Source organism: Melospiza melodia, chromosome 5 (genome assembly GCF_035770615.1).
Source record: "Melospiza melodia melodia isolate bMelMel2 chromosome 5, bMelMel2.pri, whole genome shotgun sequence".
NCBI lineage: Eukaryota > Metazoa > Chordata > Aves > Passeriformes > Passerellidae > Melospiza > Melospiza melodia.
Genome location: NC_086198.1, coordinates 80,236,185 through 80,248,647, shown reverse-complemented (window position 1 = coordinate 80,248,647; position 12,463 = coordinate 80,236,185).

Sequence of the window (12,463 nt, the reverse complement as noted above, 5' to 3'; positions counted from 1 at the left end):
ATCCCAAGGAAAAAGACCAGCCTTTTATGCAGTGGAGAAGCAACTACAACTGCAGAGTATGCTGATTTTCTTGAACAGTCCTTTTAAATGGCTCTGATATGAGAACACCTGAATACTTAAACATAGACCATGACACTAAAATATGATATGAAATTACAGTAGATGAAAAATTGATTTATTAATTATATTAACTAAGATATCTTCTCCTTGGGAAGCTATAAAATATCTTGTGTGAAGAGGTAGACTCTGCCCTTAAGGGCTCTTATTTAGCTTTTATCACATCAGGTCTAAGAGGAAGAACAACATTGACAATAATGTACTCTGTGTGTCACACATGAAATCCCATTATCCATCTCTCCAGTTATAGAGTGATTTATAGCAAATCAGAACTTCTTCTAAAGGACCAACTCCATGCTTGATACACTGGTGAAAATTTGGAATTATTGCCTTGAGAGCAGAGAAGCTTGAATGAATGGAATTTTGCACATACAAAATGTGTTTTGGCCCATTACCTTTTTGTAGCAAAAGGAAGTTTCATATAATTTCCATGTAAAGTTCTAAATAGTTCTACAGATTTCAAAGGAGGACAGTATTTGTTATGTATTGGATTAAACTGGTGGTATAAACTACTTAGGTCAAAGGCAACGCTAACAATTGCTTTAAAGAAAAGTAAAAGAAACTGTGCAAAGAAGAGGTATGGAATAACCTGCCACAAGGGTAGAGGCATGGGGAAATATAGGAAAGGAGTATATATATAAAATTAAAGAGAATAATGCAGAAAATGCATGCAATGAAATTAACTCCCTTTTCTAAAGTTGGTAGAAAACGCATCTCTGCTGTATAAAATATCAAGGGTTATCTCATCTCTTTTATTAAATATTTAGAGTAAAAATCTCTATCTAAAAAAATGCAGGGTACTTCTTTTGCATCCAATGAATATTCATTGGGAAGTTCATTGGTGGGTGCCTATTCAAAACTGAAAGATCAAAAGGGAACTGTGTCAATTTTGTCCTTTTCTGGGTTGACTGCTATTTTTTGATGTAATAAATTGCCAATTTTAGAAGGGTAAAGAACAGAAATGGAAAGGAGTATGCCTTTCAGGAGACTTTTGACTGTGCCGTTATGAATAGTCCCCAAACAAACAGCTTGTTGCAAGGCATTCACACAGCAGATAGACATCCAATTGTTAGCCATGCAAATAGCCATATCCAATGGTCAGACAGCTGTTAGCTGGCTCTCAGAATGATTGGTAACCAGACTGTTGTAGAACTTACTCCTGTCTACAGGCTGCTGGGTCTCATCTTTTTCTAAAATCTTATTAATAAATTGAACACGTTTTATGGGATCGCTGATGTCTATTGCCTCCCTTCTCTCTGTTTCTCTCAGCAACGAATAGGAGACAAAACAAAAAAAAAAGAACAAATGGGAAAAACAGGTTTATGGGCTATCTTTATAGACCAGGGTTTTATCCTCATAGGGATATTGTAGGTAAAATAAAAGCCTTTTTTGTGCAACCACTGCAACACTTTCATATTTGTAAGTGCAAGTATGTCATGCAGGCACACACAAACACACAGAGACACAGTCACACATGCTTGTTATACACTAATACAGCTTTTTCTTGGCCTCAAAGTCATATTCTGAAAATGCATACACCAGGAGAAAATTTAGACTTTTAAAAGTTATTGAAAACAGACATTACTACATAGTAAGTCTTTAATAGGTGCTTTTCTAGAACAGGTAATTGTTGCACTCTTTTGATTGTGGATAGTTTTTCATGTCTTGATTAAGTTTTACATGTTGCAACAAAAAACTGTCTATTAAATTAACTAAAATACTTCAGATTAATTGAAAACAATGTGGAAGTTTGAAAGCTCAGTACACATCATGCTCCTGGCAGTGCCCAGGACTGCTCAATAGTGGTAGGTGGACTGTCCATGCTGTTTGCAGGATTTGATCCATAGGCCAAATGGTGGCTGATAGCAGGAGGGGGAGGAGGGTTTCTCTCATTTTAATTCAGAAATTTCAGATGTTTTGGTAAATGATACCCATTTAATAAAATTGTGGTGTCTGCATTTAGGCAATGCAGTTCATGGCTTCTTCCACCCATTCTTTTAGACTCTCACGACCTTCCTGTTCCCCAGATGAGGCCTTCATGTGCTGCCTTTTCAGTCTGGTTTGCACTGCATGGGAGTGCTGGTGTCCCTTGAGTTCTCATATTGCCACCTCCCCTTCCTGCACTGGCAAACCCCAAACGTGTTGGCTGAACTCCATTAATTCCCCAAAGACCCTAATGTGTGTCTTCAATGTGTCACCTCCTCAGGCCTCTCGCTTCTGGAGGAGCAATGCATATTTTCCTGAAAAAGCTCTTGTGGAGCCAAGACAGCCTCAGTAAAATGTAGCTCCTTGGTTCTGTACTGAATGTTGTAATGATATCATAGCTGAAACCCACAGCCCTCAGCAGGAGCCACAACACAAAGGTTAGTGGTGACATGGGTGTGTTAAATTAAATTTCCTTTTCTTCATAAAACAATCTGAGCCCCTGCTCTCTGCTACCTGAGCACTTGAACTGCAAAGTTTTAAACTGAGATGGAACCCTGCTGAGCATCTTTTAAAACTGCTGATTTATATGAAAAATGGAAGCAAAAAGATAGAGCATAATTAAATAATGTTCAGAGTCAGGATACTCAGTTTAGAAGATATAAATCAAGGTTTGAATCCTGCAAATGATTACTGAAGATGGTGTTTAGATTCAGAATTAATCAGACAGTAAGATTATGCAGATACATAATCCTATCACATCATGTTTCTTACCTACAGGGTTATGTTGTCTCTTTATTTATATATATTTTTTCTGTTTCTCCTCATATTTTTCTGGCCCAATGACATTTTAATTATGCCAAAGAAATAGAAACAGAAACAGACAAATAGAAGACACACACATATGCAGCCATCTCATGCCCTTCTCGAGGCTTTGTTTAACCACCAAAGGACATAATTCAGTGGGACAACAGAGTTTCTTTCTGGAGGGTAGGCAACTCAGCATTTTTTCTGCATCTGAATGAATATTCAAACCAGACCATGTTCATGGCCTCTCAAATCTCCCATTGGAATGTAAGCAGGATTGAAGGACTTATGTGTATGGGTACTGCATTACATGTCATCATGATACCTGAGTCCATTTGAGGATGACTCTCTGGGTAGCTGTTTTCCATATCTAAAATTAGGACAATTACTGTGCTGTAGCCCACAGAGGTGTTAGAGGCTAAAGATCACGACAGTAACAGAATGATAAAAATGAGGTCTAGGATTACACATCATTCTCCTAAAATATGAGCAGTCAAAACACAATTCAGAAGAACTGAATTAGCTGACATTTGTAGCTGAACTACTTCTTTCTGAACATCATGGATGTATGCATTTATGAGATTTTTGGTGAGAATTCCAAACATATTTGGAGACTAATAGATTTTCCCTCTCACCTAATACACGGAACTAATTGTCAGTGTTCATCTTCTATTTTCCATAATGATTTGGAACCTAGAAAATGCTTCCTCAATTTCAGTTACCTAAATATATCCATTAATCAAAGACCTCTAGCTGGTGTTTTCCAGGTCCTCCAGATTTCTTGACTCTGTATCTTTTATGAATCACCTCAAAACCTGCTTTAATACTCCCTACAAACTATCTGCTTTTCCTGTTGCCGGATGTGAATTCACTAGGTGAAAGTTACCATGGAACAATTTAATGGGAGCTTCCATCTCATTGTTTTTTACTAAGTATTATTTATGCATCCAGTGCCCCAGGTGTCTATGGAGCTTAACAGGCAATTTAAAAAATAGGCCATAGCCCAATTAACTAAAACAGTAACTATTAAAAAAAGGTGCAAGCATTTGGGAAAAGGGCGAGATGACAGGAATTATTGCACGATTGAAAGGTCACAAATGTGCTTACTGTTAGAGGCAAAACTTGCCTGTTTACACAAAACTGAAATGGAAAAGCTGGAACAAAGACAAGTGCCTAGCACAGGGTGCCTAACTGGAAGCTGAGGGCTTTGGAGAGAGATCTGAAAAAGGGAGAATCATTGTGCAGGGATAAGAAGCATGAAGCAAACAAAAGCATGTGTCCTTTGTGAAACAAAGAGGGCAACGGAAGTAGAATCTGTCGGGCTGCAGGGAGGAAGCAGGGTAAGTCAATAGGGGGGCTGGGGCAAACCTTTCCTTGGGAAGTGAGGATGGGAGACTGACTGCTAACACTCCTTGCTGCGCTTGAAGCTGCACACTACACAGAGGACATTGTCCAAGGCGCAAAAGAATTTGCTATCTGAAAAGCTGGTAGTTTAGTTTTACCCACTGTGGTTCTTGCAAGTTCCTGGTGCCAAACTGCAGTTATGCCAAAGCTTAAGAACAGCCTGACTTCCAGTGTAAGAAATTGATGGACTACCAAGGTGAGATCTAGACTGCAATTCACTAATTTCTTCACTGCAGTGACTATGCTTAGAAATTAAAGATTTTGCATAGAATTTATTACCCTTCTGCTTTACTTAGATAGGGCTCCCACAAAGCCACCTTTTCTCTTGACTGAAGAGGCACAAGAGTGAGGATTCAGTGCTGCTTTCCTGAACAACCCAGCACTTTGAATTTTAAAGCTGCAGCTTGTCCAAATATTTCTCTCAGTTTATTGTGCAGATTTTCTTTTTATGCAAATTACAGATTCACTGACATGGGGAATTTACACAACTCTCTATTCCAAATGTCTTAGTAGCAAGGGCAGAGATGGTGTCAGGTCTTCAGCTACTGGAAGTTAAAAGTACTTCTCTTTACTGTAATTACCTTGCTTAACAGCAGTTGAAAATTTTTTTACCTTGATTTTCTAGAATATGGCATTTCATTAGTCTCGTGTATTTTCTATAATGATCTCTCGATTCTGAATTTTAGTTGAAACATCAACACTGAAGACAAAGTTCAATTACTGCATCAACTAATCTAAACCAAGAAAGACCATTAAGGTTACATTTTCTCACAGTGGCAAAACATCGTAAATATTCCTGTTGCTGCATCTATGCTCCTATTCCTTCAATTATGTTTCCTCATATTCATAAGGACTGTAATATTTGTTTCAGTTAAACTGACAGTGGAAAAACAAAGCAGTTCCTTGATTTTGGCTGCATACACTAGTAAGTAAGATACATTCCCTGACAAACAGGTTTGAAGGATGCAGGTGTAGGCCGATCCTTCATGACAATGGTGCTGCTCCTACAATCTGTGTCCAGAAGTAGGTGCCTGCAGGCCAGTATCCCTGCTTGACTTCCTGGATACAAGGAAAAGCAAGCCAGCCATCTCCTTTATTTTAAATATACCTCTTTTTCTAAGTAGAACCATTAGTTTTTATCGATAGCACTAATGCTTTGCATTTAGACCAAATTACAATAGGAAAGGAGATGCTTAAGGGTAACTGGGTGATGAAAGGACTACATTAGAGTACAAGTCCAAGGGCTGCTGTTTCCTATTTGTAATGCTGAATCCACATGCAAGTCATATTTAAGCTATAAACAGTGGCGCCTAGGGAGTATGCACTCAGATTGCCTTGAGAAACTAAATACTTTTATCAAATCACCAGATGGACTTGTGCTCAAAAAACACTCTTGAACAACGTGGCTTTTCTATATTCACCTTTAGATAATCAAGCTCTCAGCCAACCTATACAACTTAATTACCATGTTGCTCTGATTTTTCATAATTTTACATAGAGATGTCTAATATACATAATTTCAGACCACAGATAATTTCACACACCATACATAATTTCAGCTAGCCTCCATTGATCTCCCTTGTTTTAATAATCACAGATATTGTAGAGTTTCAATACCTTCAACTTCTTACTGAGAGCTGTGAGACTATACCATCCATTTTCTTTCAAGACAGAAATCTCATTTGCAGTTGGGCAAGTTTTATCATTTGATGCTATGAAGTTTTAGCCTCCAGAAGAGCATCGTTTGGGCAGCGGTTTTGAGGAAATGTCAGAATAAAGAGAGGTCCCTGTTAAAGGGAGCAAACACATACATAGGGTGATTTTCATCATGGCAGTAGAAAGAGGCAGGTTTTTGATTCTCAGGATGTCTCAACGAGGCAACGGTCTGTTTGGGTGAAACAATTTCCATCGTGGTAGGAGGAGCACAGATAAACATGAAGATGTTATTGAATAGACTTCAAACCATAGCAGCTGCATGGAGTTCTGTTAACTCAGATGTCATTTCTTGCAAAGTAAAAGGGAAGATATGGTTTTCTGAAACAAGAGAAGAAGAATAGTAAGGATACATGAGTTTAATTACCTCCATGTCTGTATGTATATTTGAGGAATATGTCAAATGATCAAGAGGAATGATACAGCATCTGACAATAATTATGGCTTTGGGGGCATAATGAAAATTCTGGTGGGTGGATTGTGAAGTGAAATTTAACTTCAGCTATAAGAAAGAAATCTACAGAAAGATGAGATGCTCTTAGTGTCATAACTAAAACAAGCTCACAGCTATAATCTGACAATGCAAGTTGAATATAAGATATACAGCGGAATGTAAAGCTGAAAATAATCAGCAATAACTGAAAAATCTGGAGGCATCTGAAAACTGAACACTCTGTATATCCTTAGTAAATGTTGTATACCTCTTGTATGTTATTTTTGCAGCAGAATCCAGGGCCATGTGGCCACAGCCAAAGCCAAAACAATGTAATTATCAAGGCAGTTAGAAAATCACAAAATCTGAACTGAAGAATGAATGTGTGTAAGATCTGAGCTACTGTAAGCTTCAACAAATGTGACTCTCCATGAACACGAAAAATTTGAAAATAGTAATTATCTAAGGTCAGATACAGATAAATATGGACAGTGATAGGAAGAAGAGGGATTGGGAAGGAGAAGTAAGTGCAGTCTAACAGGCAGCAATTAAAAACTTACAGATGGGAAGACAAAGTTTTTTTTAGAGGTATTCAGAAGAAAATACTTATCTTTTGCAAATATATGAGGAATGTTTCTATCTAAATGAAGAGAGGATAGGTATTGGTGATAATCTTCCCAACATCAGCAGTGAAAGTCAGCTCCCTTGATAGATAATAAGAATAAAACCTATTGAGAATGGAAGTGCCATGAATTTTTAATTATACCTTGAAAATAATAAAGAAAACATAAACAAAAATGAAAAAAATGTGGCAATAAAACTGCCAACATTACCCTAACTTTGCTCACTTTAAGCCAATGATAAAAATAACACGGATTTGGACAGAGTTTGGGTTAGGTTAGTGCTGAATTTTTCAATAAAATTTCTCTCTCAGAGGATAGCTGAACTATCAACCACAATTGCTTGGGGAAGAGTAATTCTTGCCAGATGAGTTTATTTGTTTTAAGCTTTTTTTCTTTATGGGAAAGCATAACAAAATTAGCAGCTGATGAGAAAAGGGGGGGAGGATGCTGTTGTCTCGGTCAGGGCAGTCACGGTTAGCTCGGTTTGGCAGGGAGAGCTCAGGGCTCCTCTGGCTGTGAGCGAGTCAGACAGGGGATTTACCTGGAGCAGGGCACATGGTGGCCTGGCAGAGGGACAGGGGGACAATTCTGAAGCCAGCTAATCTTCCTGACGTTTACTCACACACAGAATGGAGATTTCAGCGCAGTTCTGCCTTGATGCCAAGGCTTTGTGCCGCACCTGCTCTGCTGTGGGCACTTGTCAGGACCCAGAACATCCCTCTGGCTGTCCAGGATGGCCAAGACCCCTGCCAGGGGGCTCAGAGACCCTGGCACAGAACCCAAAACATCTGTGGCTTTGATTATGACCCATGGAGCAAGTTACCAACCTTAGATGAAGATCTGCAAGCCATGACAAATTAAGTAGAATGATGGTGAATTTATCACAGGGTGAAAAAGTAGATTTTGGGGTTTTTGGCATGGGGGTTCAGGGGGCAAGGTGGAGGAATCTGGGCATGTCCAACCTTTCTCCTTCTTCTTCTTGGCCTCCATGTTCTGCTGTGATGTTGGTACTTACAGATTGGTTTAGAGTACAAGCTCACTGTCTGACATAGGTGATAGGTACTGGAAAGTAGTTATAAACATTGTATATGTAGTTTTTAGTATAAAGACATAACACTGCCCTGAGGGCAGGCAGAGTGCCTGGAACTGTCTTGCTGAGCAGACCTCAGCAGGGCAGGAGAAATAATTTTATGCATAAGATACAATAAAGAACCTTGAGACCTAGAAATGAAGAGCCCTGACTCCTTCTTCGACTGCCAGGCTGGGAAAAGAGATTTTCCAACTTTTCTCGGGGTCACTCTGAGCAGCGAGAGATCCTGACAGGCCCTTACCAACCTGCACTGAGTGCTGATGCTACTGCCAAAGGACTACGTGCTGCTGGAGACTGAAAGGCTAGAAACAAAGCAAAACACCCATTTGCCATGAGAATGTGATATTGCCATCCAGTAATATGGGCATGCCTAATTCTTGTACTTGTTGGGAGCTCTGCTTTGAAAGGGGCAGTGCTGAGACTGTGGGTAGAAATAATACTGAGTGAACTGGACATCTCATCTGAGTTTCTAAGGCCGTATGTCAGCCAAAAGAAGAAATAATTAAATTCAGTCTTAAACTGTTAGAGAAATAACAATACTTGATAAAGAGTACAACAATAAGCCCCTATGTGATTATAAGACTATTAAACTTAATGAAACTCCGTTGTCAAAAAGATGCATCACCTGCATAGAGCACAAAGAAAAGAAGAATGATAGCTGAAGTAGAGCCATCTAGGCTACGTTTTACAGAATATAAACGTGCCAAGGAAATTAAATTTTTTATACTGGCATGCCATAGATCAGGTATCTTAGAGAAATAGTTGTGAAGTAAGGATTATTTAGCAATTTTGTTGTTGTATTTGTTTATTTTTGTTAATTGTCTTTTTACCTAACAAGATAGTTTAAGATTCCAATTCAATTGAAAAAAAAACCCCAAAACCTAAAACATTCCCTTGGAATAAAGAAAACATAAAAATGTTCTAGAATATACCATGCTTAATGCCAAGGATGCAGTTAAGTCAAGAATGAACAGTTTTCTTTCTGATGATGAAATGAGAAAGGGAATTCCCTCATCTTTACCCTTGAGCTTGAGTAAATTCACATTCTCCAGGGTTTTTTCTGCTTGTTGCCTTCGTTTTGTCTGCTGAAAAAGGCAAAAAGGCACAAGAATTCCCTGGGCAACAGGAGTTATCCCTGAATGTTATTGGGATACAAGATTTTTCCAGGACTTGATAAGCTGAGGGCCTTTACACATGACAGTAGCTGGTTCAAGTCACTGAGAGAATCTCAAAGGGTGTCTCTGTACTGCTTTAGCTGTGCCCAGATTTTCACTCATTGTGGGTTCAGTTGGATCCATACTGCTTAATCCATCCCTAAATCCACAATTTGCCAAGAGTTTCTCTGCTTGGCAAATTTTCTTTCTTGCTCCAGGTCTGAGCCAAAGTGTGAGACAACTCCTAGGAGCAGTATGGATGGCTGGGGAATTTAGTCCTGCATGCAGGCTTGAGCCATAACCCAGCAAGGCTGTATAGATTTACCAATAAAGATCAGGATTATGGTGTCAGTGAGCAGCTGGGGATGCTGGGCCAAATGACCTCATAGAGGACTGAGTCCTCACACCACAGACTCATAAATAATTGCCAATATTGTACAGAACACACAAACAGAGCAAGCTTTTTCCCACATGTATTTATGCCTTAGCCATGACAGGAATGGTTTAGTGACTACTGAAGGCAAGACTGTCAGTCAGATTTAATTTTCCCTCATCTCATCATCCACTAATTAGGAGTATTCCCTCTTCTTGTGATTTTTATTATGGTCATGATATTTGATACTTCTCTGCAAAACCCCTGTTTTGGAATCATGTGATTACATCAGACAAAAAATTTCCAGACCTTAAAACTGGGTTTCTGGTGTTTTGTTTTTAAAAAGAAAAGCTATAAACCAAAACAACAAATAAAAAGCCCCAAATTCTTAGGTTTCTAAGCATCATTATTTCTGTGGCCTGACATGACTTTAACATCTGAGGTTTACAATATGAAGTTAATGTCATGTAAAAAACAAACAAACAAGATGACTTTGTCCCCCAGGGAACCCAAACAAATTACTCTACAATTTGGTAACCACCAACTGAGTTTTGATCTGAAACAAGGACTTCCAGTCTATTCTTTTCCCCTTCTATTTCTAATTAACTCTTCTCTTAAAACTGTTTCCTTCTTAAAACAGTTCTCAAAATAATCCAGTCTTGTTGATGTTGTGTGGTATTTTCCATGAAAACAAAATTTCAATACAGACTAATGTTAAAAAGGGTAATTTAAAATATTTTATGGTGAGAAATATTTGAAAATTTTCTTGTTGGCTAGGAATATGCAGTTTCTAAGCCAAGGGTCCATTCTGGATTATGTAGTCAAACTCACTAATATGAAAGATGTGAAGGTCTTTGGGAAAACCATAGCCTATCATGTTGTTTTCTGAACAGACTGTCACTCTTCTTTGTTACACAATTACGTTCAGTGATTCACCTTTTTAATGAGAGCAGAAGGGAAACAGCAAAGAAAACATTTCTCTAAAATGTTTTCAGAAAGGCCCACTGGAATTTGAAATGGGTCTTATTTGGTGTACTTTGCATAATTTGTTACACTAAATATGAAACAGATTTCAACTGCAGCTGCAGTGCATGTGTTATTGAGAAACACTTGGGTCTCCCAGAACACAACCATTGGCTCATTCAGGGTTAGTCAGAGCTGTATCTCTGGGCAGAATGACACTGAGTAGAACGTGATGGCACCATCCACCGAGGATTCACACAGCATTTCCTCTCCCTCTCCTTTGTTTTTGGGAAACTGCATCGTTACTTCATGTTAAAAGTACTGAAGGAGAAATCAGCTGATAATTTACTGATCTGTCAGATCAGCATTATGATTATCCCAAGGGGACCTGTGCAGTGAGATAAACACACACCTTGTCCTGTGCAGGGGATTTCCCTGGTTATATCCAGCCACAACCACTGCTCCATCACGGCAGAGCTCCTCTGTAGCCAAGAAATGCCATGTGAACTTCAGTTTGAGCCAGTGAAATGGCTTCAATTAGGTATTACACGTCTCAGGTGCAAATGGTGACTTGCAGTGTGTCTGTTGTCTTTGTCAATGTGGTTTGAATTTATGACTCTAACAAGAAAAGTAACCAGAAATTGGATTGCTGGGTTGATGACAGCTTCCCAACATTCAGTGCTTGCCTCCTGAAGTGGAGGGTGATCACTGGTGACTGCAAGCACAACCCTGAGATAACAATCACAGCTGCTTCATGAGTGCATATATAATTACACACACACACACACACACACACACACATATATACATATATATATATGCATGACCATATCAGCAATTTCACCTGAACAGTGAAAACCATAATCACACACAAGCTGTGATTGAAACAATTCTCGTATTACAAATTTAGATTTAATTAAATAACAATAAAAAGAAGAGAACATTTGTAATGAAGCTATTATGAAAGAGGTATATTTTATCTCTGTGTTTTAATCTCAACAGTAGAATTCAGTAACAGATCAAGATGAATCTGTTCTATACTATCCAAAGGTAAGCACATGATAAAAGAAGTAGACTCATGAAACTTCTCACTGTTAAGGTGTCAGATATTTCATGCTACAAAAGCCTAACTTTAGTTGTCCAAATAATTATTATTTGGCTTAAGGTTAATTTCCAAGCAAAGTCTCCCTGTGATTTTCTCTGCAACAGCTTTTGTTCCATTACAGAGACCAGAGCTCCTGTGCACAGGAGGTACAGAGGAATAATTAAGACAATCATTTTCTAGATTCAAGAAATGCTACAGATAAAAATTTTACAATGGTTGACTCAAGCTTGAGGCATGGTTTCATAACTGCTTCATTTGTGTCCTTTAACTTCTACAAATTTAGTAGTTAAAGTCTGCAAAAAGTCTTGTTCTGAATGGATTTCTAGAGGGTCCTTTCTTTGATCTACTACTATGACACAGCTTGGGGTTTCACAGTACTTGAACCTACAGTCTTCCTTGTGTAAAAGGTGAAACTCAGCAGTTGGAACTAGTTATTGGTGACTGGTTAGTTAAGAATTGGCTGAGCCCATAGGAAGGGACGTATTGTTTTTGTTGACAAGGGTCCACTTTGTGAAGCATGAACTGGCATGCAGCTTGGGATGTAAATCCAGGAGCAGAAGCTTTTGTGGAACTTTGCTATGCCTTTTTCTTTGGTGTTTTGGGGCAAATAAGCATTCTGCTTTCTGAGAAATACTTAGGTAAGGCCTGATCTTACACCAAAGGAATTCAATAATAATACTCCTGAGCAAAATCAAAATTTTAATTTCCAAGCCAAACCACTGATTTCCTGAAACACCTTCATCTCTTCTCCTGCTGGC